The 15131-nt window shown below is 43.2% G+C and overlaps 1 protein-coding gene across 4 annotated transcripts in view; it reads left to right on the forward strand.

Moving 5' to 3' along the window:
• chd7 (chromodomain helicase DNA binding protein 7) overlaps positions 1–15131 on the forward strand; it is a 328856-nt gene that overhangs the window by 68940 nt on the left and 244785 nt on the right. The window contains exon 1 of one of the 4 annotated variants that reach the window (XM_085993018.1): positions 6965–7179. The exons of the other annotated variants lie outside the window; for them this stretch is intronic. The gene's annotated coding sequence lies outside the window, so the exon portion shown is untranslated. Of the gene's footprint in view, positions 1–6964; positions 7180–15131 lie in introns of those variants that run through there. 4 annotated transcript variants of the gene reach the window in all.

Here is a 15131-nt window from a genome sequence, read left to right on the forward strand (position 1 = left end):
CTCTTATTCTATGCCTTGGCTGATGACGGCAAGTATCCCATATGCCGCCATAACCACCTTAGATCCCTGAAGGCAGCAGGACAGGTAGATATGTACATGCACACCAAGGTCCCTCTGTCCTTCCTAGGGTCCTACCATTCATTGTGTATTCCCTTGCCTTGTTAGTCCTCCCAATATGCATCACCTCACACTTTTCAGGGTTAAATTCCATTTGCCACTGTTCTGCCCATCTGACCAACCCATCTATATCGTCCTGTAGCCTGAGGCTTCCCTCCTCGCTATTTACCCCTCCACCAATTTTCGTGTCATCTGCGAACTTACTGATCATACCTCCTACATTCATATCTAAATCATTAATGTACACTACAAACAGCAAGGGACCCAGCACCGATCCCTGCGGTACACCACTGGACACAGGTTTCCAATCACAAAAAACAACCTTCGACCATCACCCTCTGCCTCCTGCCACTAAGCCAATTTTGGATCCAATGTGCCAAATTGCCCTGGACCCCATGGGCTCTTACCTTTTTGACCAATCTCCCATGCGGGACTTTGTCAAAAACCTTACTAAAGTCCATGTAGACTACATCAAGCTTTAACTTATTCTACAAATCTTTTCTGTAAAACTTTGAAACTGGATCATTGTGCCGGATAACACAAAGTTTCCTGTACTTGCTATAGCATGTGGATTGTAGCACAAGGCTGCCAGATCATAGTCGAAATGATCCTCAGAGTCTGAAGATAGTTGACACTGTTTTCAGCTTCAGGCTGTTCATTATTCAAGTATGTAAACTTTGAAGGGCAGTGCACCAACCTATGAAATCCTGTTTGATCCATCTGTTTGGTAGGCTATTAAAACCGATGCGTGGTGATTCCCAAATAGTGCTGTTTGAGAAGTTGGGAACATTACAATGCATTTGGCATTGGTTGCTCCTGCATTGCTTGTTATAGCTCAGCCAACTTGCTGCCTAATGAAATGATTAGAATGCAGTCTTTTCTGCATATAGATTGTGATGTTGTATCTACTGCTGTTGACTTTACCTTTTTTCAGCGTGTCAGCTGTGGCTCAGTAGATAGCACTCTTGCCTCTGAGTGAGAAGGTTGTGGGTTCAAGTCCCACTCCAGAGACTTGAGTACAAAAAAAACTAGGCTGATACTCCAACGCAGTGCTGAGGAGGCGCTGCACTGTCGGAGGTGCTATCGTGCTGTCTTTCAGATGAGATGTTAAAACCGAGGCCCTGTCTGTGTTCTCAGGTGGACGTAAAAGATCCCATGGCACTGTTTCGAGAAAGAGCAGGAGTGTTATCCCTGGTGTCCTGGCCAATCAACATCACTAAAAAAAAAAATGTTATCTAGTCATTATCACATTGCTGTTAGTGGGAGCTTGCTGTGTGCAAAACGGCTGCCGTGTTTCCTACATTACAACAGTGACTACACTTCAAAAATTGGCTGTAAAGCGCTTTGGGATGCCCTGAGGTCGTGAAATGCAATTTTTTTTCTTTCTTTTACATTACACCAGATTTCTTGCTTCAAAACAAACATTGCATTTTTCTAGTCCTTTATTTGAGCCCTTGTCTCTCAAAACACTACTCAATAGTTCGGAACATTTCCCCATTTGTCCAAATCTCTCTCGGGCATTCAGGATGACTGGAAGAAACACTGTACAATAAAAATGACTGCAGATAGCTTTTTTTTATTAGCTCTGTTGGTTCCAGAATTGTAGAGCCATAGTAGCTAGTTCCATTTTTCCCCCTTGCATTGAGATACGTGTTCGGAAAGCTGAGCATCATTTCTATAAAGATTGGCATGTCTTGTCAGGGTTGCTAATGGTGCTGGCACCGGTTGTGACAGAAGCAGGTCCAGGTGAACACTGCAGGTCCTTGGCCAAAGCTCAGGATGAGATCAGGCCCTGGCCAAGGTCTAGGGCACATCTGGTATGAAGATGGAGGTTGCAGGCTAGGGTGAAGCGACAGCTTCAATTTGGAGGTTAGGCTGCACTGTGGGCTGGGAGGAAAGGGAGAATGGAACCTATGACTTTGTAGGGGAGTGGGAACAGGTCAGGAAGGGATGGGGAGCAAGAACTGTGATTTGGATTCTGTAGTTCCCTAGCTCTGCCATTGAGATCATCCATAGCCACACTTTCTAAAATGATGTAAACTTCCACTGCTCCATTGGAGGAATTTTGTCTGGTTTCTAGAATTTGGTCATATTGGTGCTAGAAAGTGTGAAACAGTAGGTGAACCTGATCACTGGAGAAAATTGTACATTCCAGACACTTAACAAATCATTAAAAATTAGATATTGGGCAAACAATTTATTATAAGGATAATGGTGATTTGAAGCAGAGATGAATTGTGCGTGTACATGTGCTGCAGTATTTAGCTATTCGTTAATCACACTACCAGAATCGAAGGACATGAAGGTGGTTAGTAGCATGTCACAATTCTTGAAATCTGCTGCAAAAATAACGTTTAAATTTTTTTAGGTCACCTTATTTAGAGATGGGGAAAAGATTGCAGAACTAAATGTGCACCAACTTTTAAAGTCGGACTTTGTTTAAACAATGATAAAACCATAGAAACAGCATTATTTTGGGTAAAACAAATGCTCATAACAATTTCCACCAGGAACCCATGTGAATTTAAATCTTAATAATCAACTTTATTGTCATTGTTAGTGCAGAAGTGCAGTACAACGAAATGTAGGCTTGCGGCTCCCGAGAGTGTACATTTAGATTAGGACATTTAAACATTCAACATTCATTTGGCTTGTAATACATTAACATAACCATAATAAAGTGCATTGGCAGTGTGCAGGCTTTAGAGTTTATTTGTGGAGTTCAGTAGGATGACAGCCCTGGGAAAGAAGCTGTTCCTAAATCTGGTCTTTCGGGTGCGAATGCATCTGTAGCGTCTCCCAGATGGCAGGGGGGCGAACAGACTGTGGCTGGGGTGGGTAGGGTCTTTGATGATGGTCAGTGACCTCCGTAGACAGTGTTTCTGGTAGATGTTCTCTATGATCGGTAGCCGGGTGCCGGTAATGTGTTGGGCAGTTTTGACTACCCGCTGCAGGGCTTTCCGGTCATAGGAGCTACAGCTGCCATACCACACTGTGATACAGTTTGTTAGGATGCTCTCTATTGTGCAGCGGTAAAAGTTAGAGAGGATCAGGGGTGACAGGTTACATCCCTTCAGCCTCCTTAGGAAATATAGGCACTGCTGGGCCGCCTTCACCAAAGAGGAGGTATTGAGGGACCAGGAGAGGTCTTCCGTGATGTGGATTCCGAGGAACTTAAAGCTGTCCACCCTTTCCACCACAGCCCCATGGATGTGGATGGGGGTGTGACTTCCGCCTTTAGACTTCCTGAAGTCCACAATGATTTCTTTGGTTTTCTTGATGTTAAGGGCCAGGTTGTTATCGGCGCACCACTTCACGAGATGCTGGACCTCCCCTGTAGGCTGACTCATAGTTGTTGGTGATCTGGCCTACCACCGTGGTATCATCCGCAAACTTGATGATGGTGTTGGAACCATGAACAGCCACACAGTCGTGGGTGAAGCGGGAGTAGAGGAGGGGGCTCAGCACACATCCTTGTGGGGCCCCCGTGTTCAGGGTCAGTGGGGGGGAGGTGTGGTTACCTAATTTGACAGACTGGGGTCTGTTAGGAAGTCCAGGGTCCAGTTGCAGAGGGAAGTGTTCAGGCCAAGAGTGTGGAGTTTGGTGGCCAGCTTGTTGGGGACGATAGTGTTGAATGCTGAGCTGTAGTCTATGAACAGCATTCTGATGTAGGTCTCTTTACCGTCTAAGTGATTCAATGCAGAGTGTAGAGCAGTTGTGATTGCATCCTCCGTTGATCTGTTTGCACGATAGGCAAACTGGTGTTGGTCAAGAGAGGCGGGAACACTGGCTTTGATGTGAGCCAGGACCAGTCTCTCTCAACACTTCATTATGATGGGTGTGAGTGCGACAGGTCGATAGTCGTTCAGACACGTCACAGCCGTTTGCTTTGGCACAGGAATAATGGTAGCGGTCTTGAAGCATGTAGGACTACTGCCTGGGCCAATGACAGATTGAAGATGGCGGTGAAGACATCAGCCAGCTGATCAGCACATTCCTTGAGTACCCGTCCAGGGATGCTATCAGGTCCAGCAGCCTTACGTGTGTTCACTCCGTGTAGAACACCCCTTACGTCAGAGGTCGACAGAGTGAGCACCTGGTCTTCCGGGGGTGGCAATGCTTTGGTAGCCGGCTCCCTGTTGTCCCTGTCAAAGCGAGCGTAGAAGTTGTTAAGCTCCTCCGGAAGGGAGGCATCGCTAACCGGGGGGCTGGTGTTTTTACTCTTGTAGTCAGTGATGGACTGGATGCCTTGCCACATGCGCCGTGTGCTGAGCCCCCTCCTCTACTCCCTCTTCACTCATGACTGTGTGGCTGTTCATAGTTCCTGTGACAACAAGCCCTGCTTTATTATTTTAAAAAAACAATCTTTATACCCCAAGTACTTTCCTCCCTTTTCATCCCCACCCCATGTACATGGAAAGAAAGACTTGTGCCTTTCATAAGGACATTCCAAAGGCATGTTCACCAGGTGAGCTTAATGAAGAGTGTTTTTTATAAACTTGAAAGCATTAGACTCCAAAGAGACAGGTTTGATGATGAGCTCGATCAAGTAGTTCAAACTGGTGGTCTTGTTGAACGTGAGAGGCATGGTGCCTCTTGGGATAGAACCACTTGTAATATTGCCTCGCATGGAGAGAGCAGAAAGGGAAGTTCCATGGTCAGGAATTTAATAGGATTGGAGTTGAGGGAGCAGGAGGTGGGTCTCCTGCATGATATGAGCTTGGCGATGGTAGAAGAGAGATGTGGAAGAAATTAGAAAGAGACCGTGGTTCAGGGATAGAAGAGGGGATGGCAGGGTGGGTTTGGTTTAGAGGGGAAGGGGGCCGTGCTTAACATGTTCAGTCACTGTGAAGTAGTAATGAACAATGCAAACAGCGATGTAGAAATCCATAAGCCATTATCCAATTGTTTTTTGTGAGGGGTATGGCATAGTCTGAGAGACCACACACATAGCATCTCTAAAGCCGCATTATTGGTGCTGCATTTTTTTTTCAGTTTTCCAGTTTTTAGTGGGTCTACAAGGCTCCTGCAGAGATGAGAATCAGATTTAATAGTGTAGATCATGAGATCTGGAATCTAAACCAAAACGGCAATACAAAAGCAGCTTAAGAATTTTAACACTTTATAGAGGCGATCAGGTGGCAAGTCATCTTCACCCGCCTTCCCCTGTGTCTATATAGCCTGTGCTCCAGAACTGTGTGTTATTTTTCAAACTGTTGGAAGCTGTGCTCACTATTAGTAAAGGAGGAAAAGTTTGTCACCTTGTTAATTGGTCCTTTTATGTTCTAATTTGTCTTCTTTAATTTTCTGTTGGGGTTTCCTGCTGGTTTAATGCACTAACTATTGCGATTTTATTTTTTAATCATTTCTTGGGATATGGGTGTTGGTGGCAAGGCCGGCATTTCTTGCCCATCCATAGTTGCCCTAGAAGGTGGTGGTGAGCTACCTTCTTGAACAGCTGCAATCTGTGTGGTGAAGGTGTTCCCACAGTGCTTCTAAGCAGGGAGTTCCAGGATTTTAACGCAGCGACAGTGAAAGAAAGGCAATATATTTCCAAGTCAGAATGGTGTATGACTTGGAGGTGATGGTGTTTCCTTGTGCCTGCTGCCATTATCCTTCTAGGTGGTGGAAGTTGCAGATTTGGGAGGTGCTGTCAAAGTAGCCTAAGCGTGTTGCTGCAGTGCATCCTGCAGATAGTACGCACTGCAGCCATTGTGTGTTAAGTCGTACACACTAGATTCAGTTCTTTATCTGCGTTAGCTGACCTCAGCCAGGGTGACACTGGAAGGGTACGTTGACCATGGGATTCGCAGACTAGGAAACAAACCATTTCCCACCTTTTCTGCTATGATGCGCTTCCTAGCCTGATTCTGTTCTTTTCTCTTTCTCTCGTTCTCACACCTGCACACTTTTCTGTGTGTGTGTGTATAGGAACGAACACCAGGCTAGGCTAAAATGGTGGTTTGCTAGCAGAAACTTCTTGTCTAGGCTCAAATTAAGAATATCCATTCAGCAAGGTGCTAGAGAGTTGCTGGTACTTGACCGTACAAGTTAGTCTCTTGAGAGAGAATTCTTTCCAAAGCTGGGCCTTAAAATATTAGTATTTATAAAGATTAGTTTGCATTGCAATATTTGAGCGACCTATAATAAAAGCAAATATTTCTAATCTGACTTTTATCTTTTCAGATAAGCAATTTGAAAGCTTAAGTTTATTTCTGTGAGAACTTTTATTATCCCAGTGCAAGCCTTCTATTGTTACAGCATACATGTACTTAACATTGCTTCCAGGATCACCCCGTGTTCCCTATAGTTTTATTCTGAACTATAGTTTTTCCCATTAACAATTACAATTTTGAAGATTATTATTTGTAATCTGGAAATTTTGATCCGGTGTGGTAAATGCTTTATGGAAGCCAAAACATGATCAAAGAAATTGTAGAGGCATAGTCGCCACATGTATAATCAAACTGCACCTAAAGAGATGAGGACTCTAAGCTTGCCAATTGCTCTGCCCTTTATTTCAGAACAGTGTTGGGGTTCTGCTTTTGTGGAGATCTGACTTTGTTTCACTGATCAGTGGCCAGTTTCTAATATGACAAGCATTCAACAGATATGATCCCTTGTGACTGGAGACAGGCATTGCATTAGTAGTATTGAGAAAGTTGTTTAAAAATAAAAACTCAGAATTCTTAATTGGGTAGAGGCAAGTATTAAAGTGAACTGCAGTGCATATTTAAATCACTTATGGGTTGTCAAAAATCAAGAGTGAGCCAATTGCACAAATGTTTGCCGCATATTTCCAGATTTCTCCAATTCATAATATATCTTGATGTATAACCTATCTCAAAAAATTGAAAGTGACTTAAAAGGAAGTGTATTCTACTGAATTGTCACATAATCCTAAATCTTATTAAGGGAGATGTATTGCTTGCCTTTATTTCTGTGCTTTCTTATTCTTCAGAACTGCGTGCTTTAGGCACCTAGGGAGGAGATGTTTGGTATGGAACTCAACATTCTGTCAGTCTCCTGGCAGGGAATGTTGCTGTATGCATTCCAGACCTGGTAAAATGAAGCTTGTATTACTACCTTTTAACTCTGAAGCCAATTATTTTAATAATTATGTGTATGCAATTGTTTTCAGTTTGGAAATTATCTTTGATTTACCATGTACAGAGCTTTGCTGGGCTCTTGTGCTTTGGATTGGAGTCTGGAGATTGCAAGCATTGTGATCAACATTTAATGATCACTGGCAAATTTCCCATGGCGTTGCTCACTAAGTTGAAGGGTACACTGTTTATAACAAGATTGTTTACACCATGTAGAGAATATCGGGGCCACAGATTTACAGTGACTGAATAAGTTGTTCTATTTTTACTAAAGTATATTTTAAGATTTTTACTGGGGTTTTGGGATTGAATTCCATGACTGTCCATTATTCTGCAGATGTCATAAATGAGTGGCCAATATGGTATGTATAAATATTCCATAGGATTACACAGGATATACAGCACAGAAACAGGTCATTCAGCCCAACCAGTCCATGCCAGCGTTTATGCTCCACTCGAGCCTCCTCCCGTCTTTCCTCATCTAAATTTATCAGTGTAACCCTCTATTCCCTTCTCCCTCGTATGTTTGTCCAGCCTCCCCTTAAGTGCATCTATACTATTCGCTTCAACCACTCCCTGTGGTAACGAGTTCCACATTCTCACCAGTCTTTGGGTAAAGAAGTTTCTTCTGAATTCCCTATTGGATTTCTTGGTGACTATCTTATATTGATGGCCTCTAGTTATGCTCTTCCCCACAAGTGGAAACATTCTCTCTCTTTCCACTCTATCAAAACCTTTCATAATTTTAAAGAACTCTACAAGGTCACCCCACAGCCTTTTTTCAAGAGAAAAGTGACCCAACCTGTCCATCCTTTCCTGATGGGCATAACCTCGCATTTCTGGTATCATCCTTGTAAATCTTTTCTGCACCCTCTCCAGTGCCTCTATATCCTTTTTATAATATGGTGACCAGAACTGCACGCAGTACCCCAAGTGTGGTCTAACCAAGGTTCGATGCAGGTTTAGCATAACTTCCCTACTTTTCAATTTTATCCCTGTAGAAATAAACCCTAGTGCTTGGTTTGCATTTTTAATGGCCTTGCTAACCTGTGGTGCAACTTTGTGATTTGTGTATTTGTACTCCGAGATCCCTTTGTTCCTCTACCCCACCTAGACTCCCACCCTCCAAGTGAGTGACCTCCCTATTCTTCCTAACAAAATGTAATACCTCGCATTTGTCTGTTGACCTTTATTTGCCAATTATTTGCCCATTCTGCAAGTTTATTAATGTCCTCCTGTAATTTGTTGCAGTCCTCCTCAGTATTGACTCTTTTCCACCCCCCCCCCCCCCCCCCCCCAAAATTTGGTGGTAACCGCAAATTTAGAAATTGTGTCTTTGATTCCAGAGTCTAAATCGTTGATGTAAATTGTGAACAGCAGTGGTCCCAGCACTGATCCTTGTGGAACGCCACTACCCACCTTCTGCCAGTGTGAATAGCTACCCTTTACTCCCACTCTCTGCTTTCTGTCTTGAAGCCAGCTAGCAATCCATTCTGCTATTTGTCCCCTGACTCCGCATTCTCTGACCTTATTCATCAGTCTATTATGGGGTACCTTATCGAAGGCATTTTGAAAATCTAGATAAATTACATCTACTGCATTACCCTTGTCTATTCTCTCTCTTAGCTCTTCAAAAAATTCAATGAGGTTGGTCAAGCAAGATTTTCCCTTTTGAAATCCATGCTGACCATTCATTATTTTACTTTTCGTTTCTAGATGTTCTTCTATTCTGTCATTTTTAGTAGGTTTCCATTATTTTTCCTACCACCGATGTTAAGCTGACTGGTCTATAATTCCCTGGACATGTTTTATCCCCCTTCTTAAATATAGGTATTATGTTAGCTATCCGCCAGTCCTCTAGCACTACACCTTTTTCTAATGAATTATTAAGTGTGCGTAGTAATGCCTCTGCTATCTCTTCCCTAGATTCTTTTAAAATGCATGGATGCAATCCATCCGGACATGAGGTTTTATCCTCTTTGAGTTTGATTAGTTTATTTAATATATGACCTTTTTTATTTTAAAATGCACTTATCTCATTACTCAGCTCCTCATCCAATGTCATGTCCACCTGTTCTATCTCCCTGGTAAATACTGAAGCGAAATAATGACTTAATATTTCTGCCATCTCCCTATAGTTACCTGTGGTATTGTCCTGTCTATCCCTTAATGGCCCTATTCGCATCCCAATCTTTTTTATTGATGTGCCTGTAAAATATTTTACTATTTTGTTTTATGTTTCTTGATAATTGAATTTCATAGTTCCTCTTTGCCTTCCTAATTTTTTTTTGACTTCTCACCAATCCCTTCGTATTCTCTTATCATGCACTCCTCTGCTGTCTATGTACTTAATGTATGCCTCTTTCCTTACCCTTGATTGTTCCCTTATGTCTTTATTCATCCATGGAGTCTCATTAGTGTTTAGTTTGTTATTTCCTTTTAGCGGAATATATTTTTCCTGCACACAGTTGAACACAATTTTAAATGTCCTCCATTGTCGTTCTACATCTTTGTTTGTCAATATTGTTGCCCATTTTATCTTCCCAAGTTCTATTCTCAGCCCCTCAAAATCAACTTTTCTCCAATCTATTAACCTGTTTTTTGTCATACTTATGTCCTTCTCTATTATCATCTTTAAAGCGTATTATATTATGGTCACTATTGCCTATATGTTCCCCTACTTTTACTTCTCTTATCTGCTCTGGCTCATTCCCCATAACTAGATCCAATAGTGAATCCTCCCTTGTTGGGCTTTTTATATATTGGGTTAGACAGAAGTCCTGTAGACATTGCAGGAATTCCAATCCCTTATCCCCTTTACCTACTTCTTCTGTCCAATTTCTTTATGCATATCATCCCCCATGGTGGGGTGGCTGGGATTGCTGTTCAGTATGTGGTGGGTGGGGTGTTGGAAGTTATTCATCTGGTGGGTGGGTGGGTGCGGGGGGTGGGGGGGGTGGAAGGAGGATGTGGCTGTAACTTGCTCAGTGGGAAGTGGGGTCCTGAGAAGTGAGCATGCTCACTGGCAGGGTGGTTGGCAGATAAAAAGTTTCAGCTGGGGGAAGTGTGGTGGGGGTGGAAGAAGGGATTGGGTCTCGGAATGTTTTTTCTGACAATGACAGTTAAAGCGCTGTAGCTACAAGAAAGCTCCAGCTGTCTCTGTTTTGACAGGTGAGTGCGAACAGCATTTTTATTTCCGAAAGAGGAAGGGAAATTTTCAGGGGGGAAGGGTATGTTTTAGTATCTGGGGTGGAGAAAAGTTTCCTTTGCTGTAGAGTCATAGTCATATCGGCACAGAAGGAGGCCATTCGGCCCCTCTGGTCCATGCCAGCTCTTTGTAGAGCAATCCAGTCAGTCCCATTCCCCCGCTCTATCCCCGTAGCTCTAAAAGTTTATTTCCCTCAAGTGCCTATCCAGTCTCCCCTTGAAAACTAAGTGTCTCCGTTTCCACCACTTCTGTCAGCAGCAAAAAAAATTTGTATATGATTTTTTTTCTTTGTTCATATGCCCTTTCAAAGAGGTGGCTGGTTTGAACAGGTTTGGGTTTCAGCTGATTATTGCAATGGGGACCAAGATTAGCTGTTCATTAGCAAGGTTCATGGAGGAAGGATAAAATGTTACTTGGATTTATTAGGCATCTACATATCAGGGAAGCATTGAGACAGCAATTCAGGTGGAGTTCTCAGTGATGACTGAAAGGTGAGTTTGCTGTCATTACAGGGGGGCTATCTGATTACTGGCTCCAGGGGAGCGGGGTGCAAGGATCTATTAACTTGCTCAGTGAGGAAGGGTTATTGAAAGTGTCTGACTTGTGAGAGGGGGTTGAAAGCAATTGGACAATTTGAAAGAAAGACTTGCATTTATATAGCTCATGAACTCAGGATGTCCCAAAGTGCTTTACAGCCAATTAAATACTTTCTGAAATGTAGTCACTGATGTAGGAAACGTGGCAATTTGCGCACACCAATGAGATCATGATCCAATAATCTATTTTTGTGATATTAGCCAGGACACCGGGGATAAGTCCCCTACTCCTCTTCGAAATAGCGCCATGGGATCTTTTACATCTACCTGAGAGAGCAGACATAACGTCTCATCTGAAGGACCACACCTCTGCCAATGCAGCACTTCCTCAGTACTTCAGTGAAGTATCAGCCTGGATTACGTGTTCAAGTCTCTGGAGAGAGACTCAAACCCACAACATTCTAACTCGGAGGCAAGAGTGCTACCAACTGAGCCACAGCTGACACCTTGCTCAGAAGGAGGTTGATTTGAAGTGTTTGATAACCCAGTCAGTGGACAACTTGCTCGAGACTCCAGTTTTGACACTGTTTCTCCGTGAGGAGTAGGCTTTCAATTATTTCTACGAGTTCTTTTCAAAAAATATTTGGTTTTAAGTTTTTTTTCTCACGCCATTTAACAGTGATTACTCATACTGTTTGCCAGTAATGCATACTTGTTTTAATAGTTCTGTTGAAATCACTGATTATTTTGGCGGAGGGTGAAAATAGATGGGACATATTCAAGACTCCGTTTGGCCTGTCATGTAACTTTTTAGGTTGTCATTTAATATGTCGTGGGTAGTCTAGATCAATTTGCATTTTCAGGTCAAGCAGGGTTAGATGGTGGGGCAAAGATTGGGCAGGAAGGGACGGGGAGGAGAAAAGGAAGAGTGTGCTGAAGAAGGGGAATTTGGATTAGTAAAATTGGGGGGTAGAAGCAAGAGGCAGGCAACTGTCAGTGGAGGAGAAATACAGCCAGTGTGAGGGTTGTTCTGTGGATAGGAAATGCAGTTAAGGGGATTACTATTAAGGGAAAATAAAGTAGTATAGGGGTTGTCTGTGAGGGAGAATTGCAGCCAGTTGAGGTAGTGGGGAGGGAGGAGGAGCTAGATTGACAGCCAGTAGGTGGGTTGGAAGAGAGTTGCAGCCAGTGGTAAATGAATGGGAGTTAGAGCCATTGGGCGTTTATTGAATCCATGACATTGCTTGTCTCGGGGAGAGGCTCGTGGTTGCTGCTCAGTGTGGGGATGAAGGGAGCCGCAAACTTGCTGAGGGAAGAAAGGGGCTACAAGTTTGCTCAGCTGAAGGGGGGGGGGGTGCTAAAAAGTTGCTCAGCAATGGGAAGCGGGGTCCGAAAACTTGTATGTGGTGGTGAGGAAGGGAAACTTACTTGGTGAGGGTGGCTCTGCTACTCAGCGACCGGCTGCACTTTTAGCTAATTAGTTTACATAACTTCGGCACTTCCATTTGTTTACACTTGTTTACTCGCTATCTACCGCTGCCACGTTTCTGATGATTGACTTTTCAACTAATTAGGAATCCTTTACTTTTGCTGCTTGTCCATGTAGACCCTTTTACTACTTTGATTCACTTACTTTCCCCACACTACCACCTTTTCACTTTTGTTTCATGGACCTCACTTCTTCAGTCATTCAAGATCGCACTTTTTGTGATGCATTTTTAGTTTTGATTTTAATTTAAAGGATGAACACATTGCAATCAGTCATTTAGATTGCCAATACTATCTGCTTCATTTGACAGTTATTTTTATTCCACAGACACTGATTCTTTTTTGGAATAAACACATGAATTATTCAGAGTACAGTTTGGGGCTGTTAAAAAAACATTGGGTGACCCATTGTTTTCAGTTGGTCACGTGAAGCTATATTACGTGATGTCTACTTGTACTGTACTGTTGGAATCCTGAGACCACTGACCATTTTTTAAATATACTAGATTAAAATATTTTGAGAGAGAGAGGGGATGGGGGGGGAAATCAATGGTCTTGGTTTTTTAAAAATTTCTTAAACAAAGGAGAGGAGAGGCCAGCAAGGAGCAGCTTCGAAGGCCTCATCTGGTACATTTATTTTTCGAGTGTACGTGGGTCCAAGGCCCAGTATTAGACATAGAATGATTTTTAAGTGGAAAAAATAAAGCAAATTGAATCTTCCACTGGAATAAAAAAATGAGGCCAGCAGGAATGGGGATGGACCCAAAGGTCTGAATTGGCAGACTAGTGGAAGGTGGGAAGGAGGCTATTGATAACATGTGCTGTGGATAAAGGGGAACCGGTGGATGTACTGTACTTAGATTTCCAGAAGGCGTTTGATAAGGTGCCACATCAAAGGTTATTGCGGAAAATAAAAACTCATGGTGTAGGGGGTAACTTTACATATTGGCATGGATAGAAGATTGGCTAGCTGACAGGAAACAGTAGGCATAAATGGGTCATTTTCTGATTGGCAAGATGTAACGAGTGGTGTGCCACAGGGATCAGTGCTGGGGCCTCAACTTTTTACAATTTATATAAATGACTTGGATGAAGGGACTGAAGGTATGGTTGCTAAATTTGCTGATGACACAAAGATAGGTAGGAAAGTAAATTGTGAAGAGGACATGAGGCTACAAAGGGATATAGATAGGTTAAGTGAGTGGGCAAAGATCTGGCAAATGGAGTATAATGTGGGAAAATGTGAAATTGTCCATTTTGGCTGGAAGAATAAAAAAGAAGCATATTATCTAAATGGTGAGAGATTGCAGAGCTCTGAGATGCAGAGGGATCTGGGTGTCCTAGTGCATGAATCACAAAAGGTTACTATGCAGGTACAGCAAGTAATTAGGAAAGCTAATAGGATGTTATTGTTTATTGCGAGGGGAATTGAATACAAAAGTAGGGAGGTTATGCTTCAGTTATACAGGGCATTGGTGAGACCACATCTGGAGTACTGTGTGCAGTATTGGTCCACTTATTTAAGGAAGGATGTAAATGCATTGGAAGCAGTTCAGAGAAGGTTTACTAGACTAATGCCTGGAATGGGCGGGTTGTCTTATGAGGAAAGGTTGGACAGGCTAGGCTTGTATCCGCTGGAGTTTAGAAGAGCAAGAGGTGACTTGATTGAAACATGTAAGATCCTGAGGGGTCTTGACAGGGTGGATGTGGAGAGGATGTTTCCTCTTGTGGGAGAATCTAGAACTAGGGGCCACTGTCTTAAATGGGTGACCCCTTATTTTTAAACAGAGATGAGGATAAATTTTTTCTGAGGGTCGTGAGTCTTTAGAACTCTCTTAGAGGGCGGTGGAAGCAGTCTTTGAATATTTTTAAGACAGCGGTAATTCGTATGTTCATATGAGCCTGGAGGCCTGATTCAACATCATTAAAAATTATTTCTAGTTTTACAAAAAAAATCTTAAAACCCAGACACGGTGGCATAGTGGTTAGCACTGTTGCCTCACAGCACCAGGGACCCGGGTTCGAATCCGGCCTCGGGCGACTGTCTGTGTGGAGTTTGCACATTCTCCCCGTGTTTGCGTGGGTTTCCTCCGGGTGCTCCGGTTTCCTCCCACAGTCCAAAGATGTGCGGGTTAGGTTGATTGGCTATGATAAATTGACCCTTAGTGTTAGGGGGATTAAATATGTGGGGTTACGGGGATAGGGTGGGATATGTGTTGGTGTAGGGGTTACGGGGATCGGGTGGGATATGTGTCGGTGCAGGCTCGATGGGCCGAAATGGCCTCTATCTGCACTGTGGGGTTTCTGTGATTCTGTGAAAGCAGCACACCCCTCCCTGTAGCATTGATAAGAACATAACATAAGAAATCAGAGCATGAGTAGGCCATTTGGCAACTTCAAGTCTGCTCTGCCATTCAATAAGATCATGGCTGATTTTCTACCTCATCTCCACTTTCCTGCACTATCCCCATATCCCTTGATTCCCTTAATATTCAAAAATCTATCGCTCTCTGTCTTGAATATACTCAATGATTGAGCCTCCACAGCCCTCTGGGGTAGAGAATTCCAAAGATTCACCACCCGCTGAGTGAAGAAATTTCTCCTCATCTCAGGCCTAAATGGCCGACCCCTTATTCTGAGACTGTGACCTCCGGTTCTAGACTCCCCAGCCAGGGG

This window comes from Somniosus microcephalus, chromosome 7, assembly GCF_052327205.1.
Source record: "Somniosus microcephalus isolate GS21.2 chromosome 7, FLI_Smic_1.0, whole genome shotgun sequence".
In the NCBI taxonomy this organism is placed as follows: domain Eukaryota; kingdom Metazoa; phylum Chordata; class Chondrichthyes; order Squaliformes; family Somniosidae; genus Somniosus; species Somniosus microcephalus.